This window comes from Temnothorax americanus, unplaced genomic scaffold (assembly GCF_048541705.1).
Source record: "Temnothorax americanus isolate GAGA-0224 unplaced genomic scaffold, ASM4854170v1 Scaffold2, whole genome shotgun sequence".
Taxonomy (NCBI): domain Eukaryota; kingdom Metazoa; phylum Arthropoda; class Insecta; order Hymenoptera; family Formicidae; genus Temnothorax; species Temnothorax americanus.
Genome location: NW_027509338.1, coordinates 6830585 through 6844817, shown reverse-complemented (window position 1 = coordinate 6844817; position 14233 = coordinate 6830585). Strand labels below are relative to the sequence as shown.

Sequence of the window (14233 nt, the reverse complement as noted above, 5' to 3'; positions counted from 1 at the left end):
TTCGCAACAAAGCGTACTACGAATCGCACAGTATAACTTAATAATAAATTATTATAGGCTACTCCACGCGGCCACAATACAAAACAAAATTCTAAGTGAATTAATACCTTTAAGAATGATACTAGATTTTTATCAGAAAAACTATTATTTGCAGCTACGGCAACAAAGGCTTAATTTAGGCACGTCGAAGCCCGTCTACCGTAACGTTACGAGCTAAAAAAAGGCTCCATTCCCGCGCAGATTATTTACGCGAGCCATTCGCATAATTTCGGTGGGCGGAATGCGATTGCATTTGCGAGCAGTGATCCATGGCGTTTGCTAAATAATGCGTGACGCCGTTTACCGCCGTGTCTTGACGTCGAAGACCATCACGGTGCGTGTTTCCGCGGTGCAACTTTTTGCAACTCCGCGATCGGCGAACCGAACGGTACCCGGCACGTTGCGCGTTGCGCGCGCGATGCAAAAGACGATTTTCACCGGTTTCTCGTTTTCCCCATTTGGATAACGGAGGAAAAGCCACGTTTGGGTACTCGCTTACTTCTATACCTTAACGGTCTTACGCGCGTAAGTCTTCCAGCAGCACGAGCGTTTCTCTATTCGTATGACCGGCAGAGACTGGCATTTTTACAACCCAGTATAAGTTTTAGACCGCGTAATTATAGCGAGAACACTAGTAATTTAGTAATGAGTCTTTCTGTACAGGAAAGTTCTCGTATTTTTTATGCTTCTTTTTTCAAGAAATAAAAATAATTATACAATTATTAAAATTATAATGAGATTAATGCAGATAATAGAACTAAATATAAAATTAATTATAACAGCCAATTAATGCTTTGAGATTACTCTTATTTATTATGAAAACATTCTAAGTTATAACGCTTAAATCTTGAATGAAATACTTGTTAAATTAAAGTAGAACTCATTTTAAAATTAATTGGAATATACAAGACTTCTTGTGTATATTCCTCTATTACTCGTATCTCTAAAGCTTGATTCGCCGAAACGTTTTAATTGCCGTCAATAACTCAAGAAACTTGGCGTCGAGGCGACCGTTACTCTTCTCTCAGTTCGGCCTCTATATCCCCGCGAAAGGAGAGGCGTTTACAAAAGCCATTAGACGCGAAAGGATTAAATATAAAGGCCACACCGGCGGCCACGCCCGAGCGTATGTCAAATTTGGCTCGTGCGTTCGAATGCCGCGTCGCGCGAATCGATCACGGTCTTATCGCGCGGCTGTCTTTACGGTGACGATCTCACCTCCCACCGCGGACCCCTCGAAAAAGGACACGAGTTATTTCTGGAGGATGATACGACGATGCCGTCCGTTACGAGCAAACATTCCGCGGGCGAGTGCGTGCTTCAACGAATCCGTCCTCGCTTTCGACTAAGGACGCTTTGACGCTATCAACGATTTGGTTCCGATATCAAGTTAAACCGAATGATAATTAAGACCAGACGTGGAAAAGGATCATAAGTAGAAACTCTGTTTTAAATAAAACTAACTCATTTGCATAGAAAAGTATCAATAGTCTAAGTTTAGGCACTCTCTCTTACTTTTCTTTTACTGCGCACGTTTACATAGAAAGTCGAGGAAGTTTTCACGGTCCGGCATAATCGATGAAACGTTTGTGTTTTCACGTCGAAAGGTATTCACGAAGAAAAGTCACGATCTAGCGCGAATTTTTGTTCCTGCCTCTCGCACGATGTCGTAATAATAATGACGCTGATCGGTAGACGAACGATTTAAATAATGAGCTCTTGTTATGGCAGAATTAGCCGCATTATGCGGGTAATATCTGCATAAGGTTTTCTTCAAGTGGATCTTAGAATTCATGTTATACCAATCAATAAAATTCTTTAAATCAACAAGACTCTTGATGTAAGAATAACATAAGAATGAAGAGAATTTTGAAATGAAACGATATAATGTTCAGACATGCATTAACATTATGATTGTAACATAAAACTTACACATCAAGGACTGTAGAATTATTGAGAGAATGCTCGATCAATGTCTAGACATTTATGGCACTTAGCATCACTTGTCACATTGCAAAGTACAGAGTTGTCCCGAAAGGACGAGAATCGAGAAGACGAGACGAGGAGAACGCGGAGGTTTGGAATTCTCGAGAGGCTTGCGCCAGAAGTGCGGCGTCACGATTCCTGTGTCTCGCCCAGGGGCGCTCTTCTCAGGCACCCACAGGAATCCAACCCCGAAGTAATTAGGGAGGTATCCGTTGTGTGTGTGTGTGGACGTTCCGAGAAGAGACGATCCCTCTCGCGCGAAGCTGTCGGCGCGCGTTGCACGCACACGTAGGAAATCCGCGCGAGGAGGAGAAAGGAAGAAAGATGAAACAGAAAATACCGAAGAAGAGGAGATGGGAGAAAAAGGAGAAGGCAGATCGGACTCCCTCCGAGTTTTCCTGCTCCTTTTCGGCCAATTTTCGGCGATCCATAAATCGGAAGGCAGGACCAGAAAGTGCAAGTGAGTGCGACGAGGAAAACGCGAGCCCGATAAGTGCCGAGGAGGAAGAACGGGAAAGACAAGAGTGCGGGGTAGTCGATGGAGGACGAGGGAGGAAGAAGGACGAGAGGTGGAGGTCAGCGACCGGCAGGCGAAACTTGCTAGACCGTCGCGAGGCCTTGCAGATGTGAAATGAAACCAGACGGCACCGCCATAGACAGGAGAACACAACAAGAGGGAGCACAACGGAGCTGCCTATTTAGATATAAACGGTACGAAGTCGGTGAGAAAAAAGCGAAGCAGGCTGTGTTGAGAGTGAATCGTGATTTTGGATATCAGTTTCTTCCGTGGCTTGTTCGTAAACTAAAATGATCAACCGTTATGTTATTTGAACTGATTGTAACCGGTGTATTCTGCTATATTTTTATTTATGAATTAACGCATGGAGATATCCGTGAAAATTATATCCTCGATCTGAGATTTTTAATTTGCGGTGGCTCTCTGTTGTCTGATGATTTAGGCTTCAGACACGTTCCACAGACCGCAATTTCCTGCTGTCCCTCGGGCTTCATTCCCCTAACGTTATTCTCTTCGTTCTGTTGTATTCTTATGCCCGCAGACACGTCGACCTATGCTGATCTTCGCGTGTTAGACAATAGCGTTTAGAACTGTTTAGAGCCCAACCTCGTCTGAACCACGTCCGTTACGTCTTCACCTTGACGGGACGTCTCCATCGCGGTTGAATGCGATAATAGTCTAAAACGAATACAACAAACCAGGAAGAAGAGATTTTATTGCGACTATAACTATATGTTTAATTTAGCTATTACATCAATTTCTCGTTATAAATTTTCTAATCCAGAATAAAATTGTTATTTGACAATGAGTTGAAAAAAAAATTGTGGTTCTTAATTTATCTTTTATTTCTTGTTTGTGTTTATTATTATCATTATTATATTATTTAAAATTCTTACAAAATATTAAATACTTTGCTTCATATTATCTTTAATAATCGATCAGCAAAATTAATCGCTAAAGATTTCATTAAGCTTCAAATTCTTGCGTATTTTATGCACAAACTGTGCCACGGTTTTTATTACGATAAAAATTACACGTGATATAAAAGTTATATGGACGCGATTGATCGACATGTTGATGTAGGATGTCCGTGATAACCCGAGACATCATCCCATAAAAATTCACCGAGGAAGCTGTTAAACGCAAAGTGTTTTCAATATTCAAGAAACAAAACAATCGATCAATTGATCCTTGCGTGTTAGATAATAACGCTTGAAAAAGTCTAAAGTCTTAATGGATGTTATGAAGAACATATACACATTAATAATGACACGTAGTCGATCACGTAGAAGTAATAATTCCTACTAGTTTTGATTGATCACTACACGCGTCAATCCGTTACTCTTTTAATATTAAGCATGTAACTCGATGTAATTTGTTATGCTAATACGATTATTTAATGTCTTGTGATCTAAATGATGGCTACAAAAATGTTTGGCCCAAAAGTGAATTTCTACATATAAATAATTCTATTTGTTCATTTTGTTAAAATAAAAAATTTTAATTGCTGAACGAGAGATAGCAACTTAGGGACAGCATAATGCAGTAGTATCAGCTTGAAAAAGTTGGATAAAACAAGTCACTGATAGCGCACATTGCAAAAAACTCAGTAAACTAGTTTTATTAAAAAATTATTCTTATAGGAAATCAGAATGACGTGCAAAACTGGGATGATTGCATTGATATCAGGCATTGATTGGAGGATATCAATAAAAAAGTAGCCGATGATAATTCTACGCCACTTCCATTGCGACGATAATAAGAGAAGATTGTTGTTTGTCCGATTTAACGCGTTATCGAATACGCGTGCACGTATTTAATAACTTATAGATAGCGTTATCTACGCACGAAATGTGATATAGTTGACCAGAGAAGTGCAAACAATAAAATGGAGCAATTAAATCGTAACACGATTTTAGTTTCCGATATAAACGAAAATTTAGAAAATCTTGAATAATTTAAATCATTTAAATAATTATACTTACTGTAATTTAAAAAGTTTACTGCGACAATAGAGTTTAGTCCAAATACTTTAAAAACTTAAGAAAATTATTTTAAATTTTATTTATTTTAAATACATGCAAAGTATATTAATTTGTGTAGAAGTCTAAAAAACATTAGACTATTATTGTACCAAATTTTTTAATTGTAAGTATTTCTAGATTTTGTTTTATTAAATTAAACGGGACCGATCAACTAGCATGTCTTACAATGTCTTAGCTTGTAGTTTTTCGCAACAATCCTTTAGTCTGCCTGACAGGGCAAAAGAACAAATTGAAACGCGAGGCAATCGCTTAGCGGAGAGCAATCGACAATGAATTATCGCAAATACGTATTATCGCCGATCGGCGCGCCATGTGCCCGAAGAAGATTTCGATAGCTAGCCTTCTGCCCTTTTATATCCGGCAAATTGCGCGTTCCAGCGGCGCGAACCAGCCTCGTCCTTTACGTATCCTCTACACGCGCGTCGTTCCCACAGAATCGAATCACGCAAATTAAGAGCGCCGTTCCGAAGTACCATCCGAAACCCGTGATTACGTTAATCCCGCATGATGGTGCGCGGGATGGTATATGCGTGACAGACATTTGATTTCCGTTGTTACGCGGCGGCCGCATGCGTTTGCATCACGAATGTGAACTGCGTGAATGGCGAACGTTGGATGTACAAAAAGATTAAGAACCAGATCTACGGGCTTTCTATATAATTAGATATTATAAAATATAGAGTTATTATATACGGCGCGCACGATTATATCGATGATTCCGATAGCGATGATTCACAAGAATCACGACGAAGACGGAAGCGGTGAGAGTTGTGCGAAATTGTTTTTGCTACTGTTTGCGAAACTTCAATGAAACGGAATTAATCGGAAACATATGAATATCATATTTCCCGAAATAACGCGTTCGTACAACGCCCCCGCATTATGATAATAAATATTCGGCGGTGCATCGCCCCCGCCTTTCATCGTAGATCTTTAGAATAAATAAACGGAATCCCCTTTTCTTTCTCGGCGACGTATTTTGTCTTCAAATAACGAGGTGCCAAATATCGCTGCAGAGAAAAATATACTAACGAAAAATATACCAAGTCCTTTTTCGAACTCCGCACTTATCAAATTGCCATCATTAATCATAAATAATTAATAGAGTGCGTTACAAAGAACAATATCTCCCAACGACTGTTTTTGTTGACTTCATACTTGATGATAGCTTACTGACCTCGGAAACATTAAATCGAACATTTAGATTAGTTGATTGTTTTCGAGGCAACGTAGATAATTGGCTGAATGTGTCGAAGAGCGAAAAATAAGACAGAAAATTCATTATCTCCGCGATTATGTTGCCTCTCCGTTTGATGTTACATCTCGCATATTCTACGCTATCATTATCTATACTTATCGGGAATAGAAAATGGCAGAGAAACGGGACGACGCGAAGACCGCATGAAGAAATCAAGGACTTCGCGGGTCGAAAGGGAGATAGATGAATCGCTGGAGTGATGTGTGATCGAAACTTTCAGGATCCCAAGATATTCCAGCCGCCGGCGAACATCTCTTTGAAAGATGTTCGACGATCGATATCGCAAATTTGCATATGTTTCGCTTCCTTTTTCTCGTATGCGCTGCACGCAGGCTTCCCACGTTTCTCTTTTAAGCAGAGTAGTCGCACAGAGAAAGCTTTCTACGTGTCCTCGTTCGACGGCATCGGCTGCGCCCGCCCGCAGAGTTTCCCCGATTTTACGATTCCAACGCCATTTACGAGAGCTCTTCCTCTCTCTCTCTCTCTCTCTCTCTCTCTATTTTTTTCTCTTCCCCTCCCTCTCCTAGAAACTGCACCCACCGGCTCTCGTGAGCCTTTACGAGACGAGCAACGGGTTCCGCAAGGATGAGATACGGCCGTAAAAGCCAAGGGACGTCTCTTCTAACGGGCTCCACCTTGACCGCCCCTCTGCCCCCGCAACATCCCCGCGGCTGCATCATCATCCTTCAACCGTCGCAGGCGGACACGTTGCTCAACCTTGTACTCCATAACCATTCACGGAAAGCGCAAAAGCCGACGGCGTGCACGTGCGCGCTCTGAGACTTGAATGACATCCAAACTCACCGGCGGAGTATGCTAACGCGAGACATCCGTCGTCAAGGATATCTCGAAGCAGCCGGCGTATTCTTGTCCAGTTATTCCATTTGAGAGAAGAAACGTGCAGTTGATTGCTCTCGACAGAAGTTACAAGAGTATTTTTACCGCGTGTAATGCCTTATCTTAAAGAAAAACGAAGTTCTGATAAAAGATATAAAATTCAATTATCAATTGTCGAAATTTTTGTGTGATTTCTCTGTCATACAGTCGAACACAACATACGGTCGAATTAATTCTATCACAAGCAAATAAATTTTGTTTCAATTCTGAAGGAAACGAAAAAAGATAATAATAATAACAGATATAATAATAAAATTAGCATATATACGAGTCTGAATTAATTCCGAAGGAACAACTTAATTATCCCACATTTATTAGAGTGATACCAATCAGATTTAGAATCATGTCATTTTTCTCGACAACTCGACACGATGTTTACGATAATGTTCGCGAGATTTCTTCAGCGAGACGCGCCGTACCGATAGAACGAAAAATAGCGACGTAATCGGCTTTTTTTTTTTTTTTTATTACCGCGCGCTTTATTGTAGCATAAATCTTAACGCGCGACACTTGTATTGAAGTCAGTGATCGTTCGGAAACCTCGTTCCGAGAGTTTCATTAACCTATTTAGACGGAGCGGCCGAGAATTCCGCGGATTTAGTTTCGCGCGTTTTCTCGAAACGGTGACGAAACACACTGAGAATCTCGGTGATTAAATGTCGCCGTAAGTTAGAGGAGCGGGGAGTTTCCTTTTACAAATGTCATTCCTGCATGCCTGCGATCGATATTCCGCAGCCCTGCCAAGAATGCGCTGTCATTAGGAAAACCGCTACGTGGCCCCCGATCCGTCCCGACCGGCCAGCATTTTTCCAGCAAAAATTCTTGAAGATCCTACTCCTAAATTCTTTATTTCTTTTTACGTTAATCTTATCGTAAAACGAGGGCTCAAAAATATTATACATTTAGTTAGGCTTTAGGCCTTTTGTAATCGAGACCTGCCGGAGATTAGTGGACCGTCCTTCCTTTTCTTTGCTTCCACTTGCCTACCTAGAAAATCACCGCCACTTTCCTCGTAAAAGGAAGTAAAAAACAGATTAGCTAAAGTGTCCCGTTCAAAAGAATAAAGCTCATCGGGACGCAGTTAGAAAAGTAAAATATAAATAACATGGAAAGAGAGAACGAGATATATGAATCTATTGGCGAAGGATTGCGAATTTGCTACCGTACCCGAATGAAGAGTCAAGTCAACCACGTCATCTTATAAACACAGTCCGTTGCGTTGCATTTCCACGGTGCAGTTACTTACTGTCTTGGAGAAGCAAGCACGGTCGAGCGGATACCTTACGGCGCGGCGCACCGATCCAGTGAATGTCCGTATACGTAGGAGTCGCATTCCACGGTAAATGCATTAGAATTGCTATCCCCCATTCTCGCCGACGTTACGGGCCTCGCAACGCTGACCGCGTTTTATTACCGCAACCCCTCGCGAAATTAATTCCCGCGAATGTTTCTATATTAGCTCAGCTCCGTACGAAATCGCGTCGCGCGGATGCATTCCTCGACGACGGACGACGCCAATAAATTCACGGCTGTTTCTTCCGCGAGTACTTAACTGTGAATTGAAAGATGCGTGGAAAGGCCTTTTCGTTCCGCTTCGCTTCGGACAGAAAGTCACGTTCGACTCGAAGATTCATGCGATGACCACGAAAGGCTGTAATCTTCGTCATCATTGTTGTTCAATAATATTAACTCGGTCGAAATTGTATTGAAGTGTAGAGTTAAAATACAAGATTTTTAAAATTTTCTCGAAATATAACGTTAAATTCTCTCTACTAACTAGCAAAAAGCTTCTAAAAACGTCTAAACGTTAAGTCATCTTTTGAACGTCTTTGTGATGTCTTTAAAACGTTTTTTTAGAACGTTCTGCTAACTGAGAAGCTTTCTCACACCTCTTGGTTGGGACCACCGTGCGCTTCGCGGCATTGAACGACTTGGCGCTCTTTGCTCGTGCAAAACGGCCGGCTCGCGCATTATGCAATTATCAATTGTAGCGATCGTATTTCATCGGGGCGACAGCGACGGCGACGGCGGGGTCGAGGTTCGAAAATTTAATCTACTCGATCGAGCACGCTTCGGCACAATACTTCAATTAGGGGGGCTGTATACCGAGAGGCGCTTGAGGCGCTTTAAAACCGCGCGCAAATTGCGGTCGGGCCCAATGCGCAACGCGCAAAAAGCGATCGTCGCCGTCGTTGCCGGCGGAGAACGGACCCCTCCCCCCCCCACCCCACCCGATCGGGCCGGTTGAGTTATTTAACGCCGTTGCCCGTTATCGACACCCGTGCGTGTGTCTCCCAGTCTCCCTGCACGAGTTTTAACCGTACCCCGCATTTTAGCCGACGACGCATAACAGTATCGCGTTCTCCGGCGTTTTGCTATGCAACCACACGGCGCTCATTCATTATTCATGCGCCGCTGAAACTCGACTTGCAACAACGTGAGTGCACGCGCCTCGGCGTGGCGAAAATTCGAGGGCTCGGTGTACCGCCCGTTTTACTGCCCCCCCTTTAATGCCTTCGTTGATCAACAGATAGTGTTTGTCATTGTAAAGATAAAAACGCGGCGAGAAAAAGATTTGTCGGAAAATATTGATCTTGCCACGCAAATCATTTAGAAATTAGAAAGATATTGATGTTAAAAATTATCGAGATTGTTGCAAAATGTTTATCTCCGGAATATGTGCTTGTAATTTTAATTTGCGCATAGACTAACACAAAAGCGACGAACGCTGCGACAGCTATACTTATAACGATGAGTGCGCTGAAAATAAATTGCGACGCCGCCCTTCGTCGTAAAAACGGGAGTCAATTATTTCATCAAAGGCAGTTTTCTTAACGTGTCGCTTATAGTAACTTGTCACGACTGCGCTATATTTATCCTATTCCTTTCTTGTAAGACTTCTCAGATCCCGTGGGGTCGTTCAAAAATACCTCGTGGTTAATTTCGCGAATCGCTGAGTGCGACTTGTGTCGCGCATGGTGAATGGGACGGTTAAACGCATACGGCGATTTTTGCTTACACTTGGATTTTAAATTTAATTCAATCGTTCATTTCATAACGTTCGACGTCCGAACATCATTAAGTACAGACTGTGTTGTGATTAAATGCAGTGAACTATTGCTGTTTCTTCGTTTTTATCGTAATATTTATACATATTATATATTCATGTAAATACATTCGAGTGTAGCATTTTTTCAAATGCGAATATTCTGTTTTATGTAGGGGTTGTCATAATACATTTGATTTGATTTGATTTGATTTTACGCAGAAAAAATCCAACTGCGCTTTAAAATTAGTATTTTAACACACTTCGCTGCATCGCATGATCATGCCGCGGTAGAAAAACAACTATACTTGTCTCGGATAAAGTTGCGTGATGATACACTCTATAAACTGTTTCGAGAAAAAAATTTCTAAAAAAAAGACAGTTTAACAAAGAACCATAAAGCGATATACGAAATATAATTCAACTCGCATTCCACATTTTGATCCAGTCTTGTTTCCATATGCATTTTATAAGAATTTCGTGTAATTTAGTTCACATTTTGTTGCATTTTATATTCGCGAATCGCGTTTGTCTCGAGCGGCTCTGCGCAACGTTGCATTGTCCTGCAGGCTTCGTCGCTCGGCCGCGCTTCGCTCCGAATTGCATTTCAGCTCGCGATGCACCGTTGAGCAGCGGTATCGCTCGGGCCGTATCGCGTATCGGTTGACATCGCATTAGAATTCCAAAGTTAATGACGTGGAGGAGGGAAGAGGGGACGCGAGATCAGCTGATCCGGCTGGCTAACCGATCGTTGCACCGCGGTCGGCGCGTAAGCCGCACGTCGTTACGCGAAGCGTCGCGCTATCATTATCGAATGGATACCGCTCGCTGTTATTACGGACGAGGTGCATAATGCGCGCGGTAGCTGCAAATTGCACGGTGACAGCGACGGGAATACGCTTGCCCCCGTGTTCTCGCCACACGGTTTAGCCTAAGTAGATCATTAGTCGTACGTCCTGTCCCGTTATCGCATGCGGTGAATCACGCCGGAAGGGATGAACTTTTTCAGGTACGATAAATCGGTTGCGACATTCCGCGCGCGTTCGCTCAGCTTAATGTGCCTTGTTCGCTATTTGTCTCGCCGAGAGGACTGTCTTCCCGCGTATACATGTAGGAAGCGCATGCGAATGCATCTTTGAGAAGACGTATATTTATCATAAGTAACAGTAATCGTCAAAAATGATAAGACAGATATTTAACGAATATTCTTTCTTCGTCTTGATGATATCGAGCAACAAAGTAGCTAATGAAAGGTCAAGAAGCGAACAAAATGTCACATAAACGCTGAACAGAATTCTTAATACACTTATATTAAAACTCAAGTGGGAGTAGATAAGTTCATTAATATCTCCATATCATTAATATAATTATATAAAACATAAATAATAGAAAGACTCGATCTTAAAGCAACAAATATGAGTCGAGAAATGCAAATGATAATTTCTCTTCCGCGATGAAATGCAATACTATTCAATATCTTGCTGAGATAAAATATGAGGCTGAATTTTCACCGACGATTTAATTAAACTAATTGAATTCTAACCGGCTTTTTGCTTTATTTTCTCATCTGTGGTGGTCGTGGATATAATACTCGACTTATGTGATTTAAGTTTATTTCACGTTTCACGGTTTGAGCTGAAAGAAAGTCGAGTTAAATAATAGCCGAGTCCGAGGTGGGTAACCGCCCCGCTCGGACATCTGGCAATCGGTCGCCGCGAAATACTTAAGCCGAGATGAGCACGTGGCTGGAAGCCTGCGGGAGATGAGGAAGTCCGGTCTGGTCGGCCGAGATGACGTTGAGATCCAGCAGCACTCGTCGTCGGCGGTCTCGACCAGACTCGGCTCATTAACTTCGTCCGCGAAGACGTTGCCGGCGACGACGGCCGCGTATAACGGTGACGCTACGCGTCCTCTTTGTTTTGGATTTCGCGAGCTGTCAGCCGCCCCGGCTGACAAACGCCATAATTTCCATTTCCCAGCGGCCTTGATAGAACCCCCGGCCCCCGGCACAAGTGATCAGACTGCATTCCAGCAGCAGCAGCAGCAACAGCAGCCGTGCGCGGGAAACGTCCGTCGCCGGCGTGCGCCGCGATTAACTATAATAGCGTGGCGAGAAGCATGAGCGAGACTGATGTCGATCTCATTCGATACTTCGCGGTTGATGTCGTCAAGCTGGCCAAACGTGAACTTGCCTCAGAAGGTTCGAGCGGTTCCTGTAACATTATAAAACATGTTTAGTATATATGTTTCTGATTTGTGCGTTGTAAAAGTTTTACATTTATAGCATATTATTATTACGTCAATTATGATAATATTATTATTATACTACGCATAATATAAAATAGAGTCAATCATCTTTATTATATAGCGATATAGCGAAAAATTCATTAAACATATTTTTTTTTTATCTAACTTTAGATGCATCCCCTAATTAAACTTTATTTTTAAAATACTGCCAAAGCAACATTTTCCTGCGCCGGAATGTAATTGAACAACGCAAACTGTTAAAAGAAGTATTATATGCCTTCTACTTCAAGCGTATTCTGATGACTTCTCTGACATCGCGATATCTAGCTGCTGCGAAAAAAGCGATACTCTCCGAGGAGGAAGCGTTTATATACGCCGCGAGTCTGTGATCTTCATATATGTTTCCCATGCATATACCGAGCGCGGTACCTACAATTATATCATCAGCGTCTACATCCGCGAGCGCTGAGGCATCAACCATTAAAAACACATTGACTATCATCGCAAAATTATTAGCGATCGGCAAACATATAATAGCGCAGATGTCAAATGATCCAACGTTCTACTTTCACCATCGACAAGAGATTATCAATAACGGCTCGGCAACCCGTGGTTGTGCCGTCGTGTCGCTGCCGATTGGAAGTAACGAATGCTGCATTATCAATAAGGCCCTATTATGCTTGAGTGAACCGTAATGTAGTGACACGCACTGCAATCGGTTGCCACTGGCTGCAGTGAGCGCGAGAATAATTTTACTGACACGAAGAGATTCACGAGCGGAATAATCGAGCCATTAATTATCATCTTCGGGAATCTATAGTATCTTCAGTCTCTCTCCGGTGTCAAACTCTCAATTAGAATATATCTCTGTGTAATACATTTGCAACTTGTTTGTTTCATCTAATTTCTATCATTACTTACTATTCGATCAATAAAATGCAAGTTGCAAGTTGCTTTGCATGTTGACGAGATAAACTTTATCCGAGAAACAATTGCTACATAATGAAGACATCATTTTGCCTAATTTGTACTTCAAAGGCTTAATAATAAAGGCTAGCTTTGTTATTTTGTATAATTATAAGACGCGAGGCCGTAAAATACGAAACCCAGGCCGTGTACGGAGAAAAGAGGCCAAAAAAGATTTCTGTGCCTGTTCCGCATGCTCCTCGATGACGCGGAATAAAATGCAATTATTAAATCGCATCAGTTGTAATTCATTATACGGCGCGGTCGCATAATTACTTCCGCCGAGTCGGCGCTCTCAACGGGATTTTGCGCGCCTCGAAATTAATGGCCCGAAATAAATTTCATAACCGCCGCGCATCCATGACTTAAATAAAATTAACAGGAATCTCGTGAGAGACTGATATTAAGTACCGATGTTTGTATTCGTTTCTTTTGGACCTTTTGGACCACGCCGACCACGCGCAATGACAATCAATTATCAAACACATCGCCGTTAAGATTTACGCGTCTGACACACAATTGTAATATTTTGACGTTTCGAGATTTTGATTCAACCGTTCATTTTTATCCAAAAATTAATATGACGACTTTGGATTTTATTCTGTAACATATATAAAATCTATACATTGAAAAAAATTTAAAATACAGCTGCACGCGGTTAATTAGTTTAATTAAGCTCTATGACAAGGCGACTTTATCCAATGTACTTTCTCGGTGACACTTTATACGATCGTTACACACAGCGCAGCGCCTTGATACTCTCGATTACTCAGAACCGCGATTACGCACAGTTTTCTATTTTTACGAATTACTCAATTATTAAAACCTGTCATTTACGCAACCTGCTTCGAATGCTGCGCCGTGACTGTGCAATAGATTGGAATGCGAGTAATCATGCGAACGGCGGGTAAACGTCGGATAAATTATACGGGCGCATTGGAGGCATTATTCACTCGCTGATCGATGAGTTTCGCGAAAAAACTTGCAGGATCTCGCCGCATAGCGTTAGCATATTGGAATGACGACGTTCTAAAATGGAGAAACTCGGAAATATATTACTATGTTAATATAGAGACGTTATGAGAGAGAAGTTTTGAAGAGAGAAAAAGAAAATTTAGTTAAGAAATCCTGGTGGCGTTTTACGCCTATGACATAACTATGTATAAAACATAATTTCATTTACTTCTATAAAAAAAAGTATTGGTATCATTTATTAGGTACTAATCGTTGTA

The 14233-nt window shown here is 41.8% G+C and overlaps 1 protein-coding gene and 1 long non-coding RNA gene across 5 annotated transcripts in view; one reads left to right on the top strand and one right to left on the bottom strand.

The window, feature by feature from the left end:
* The window catches only part of Kst (spectrin beta chain, non-erythrocytic 5 kst), a 65443-nt gene that overhangs the window by 31697 nt on the left and 19513 nt on the right, over window positions 1-14233 (top strand). The gene's annotated exons all lie outside the window — the stretch shown is intronic.
* The window catches only part of LOC143897241 (uncharacterized), a 44022-nt gene continuing 39634 nt past the window's right edge, over window positions 9846-14233 (bottom strand). Inside the window, exon 3 of the long non-coding RNA XR_013256887.1 lies at window positions 9846-12001. This is a non-coding gene — a long non-coding RNA (uncharacterized LOC143897241). The remainder of the gene's footprint in view (window positions 12002-14233) is intronic.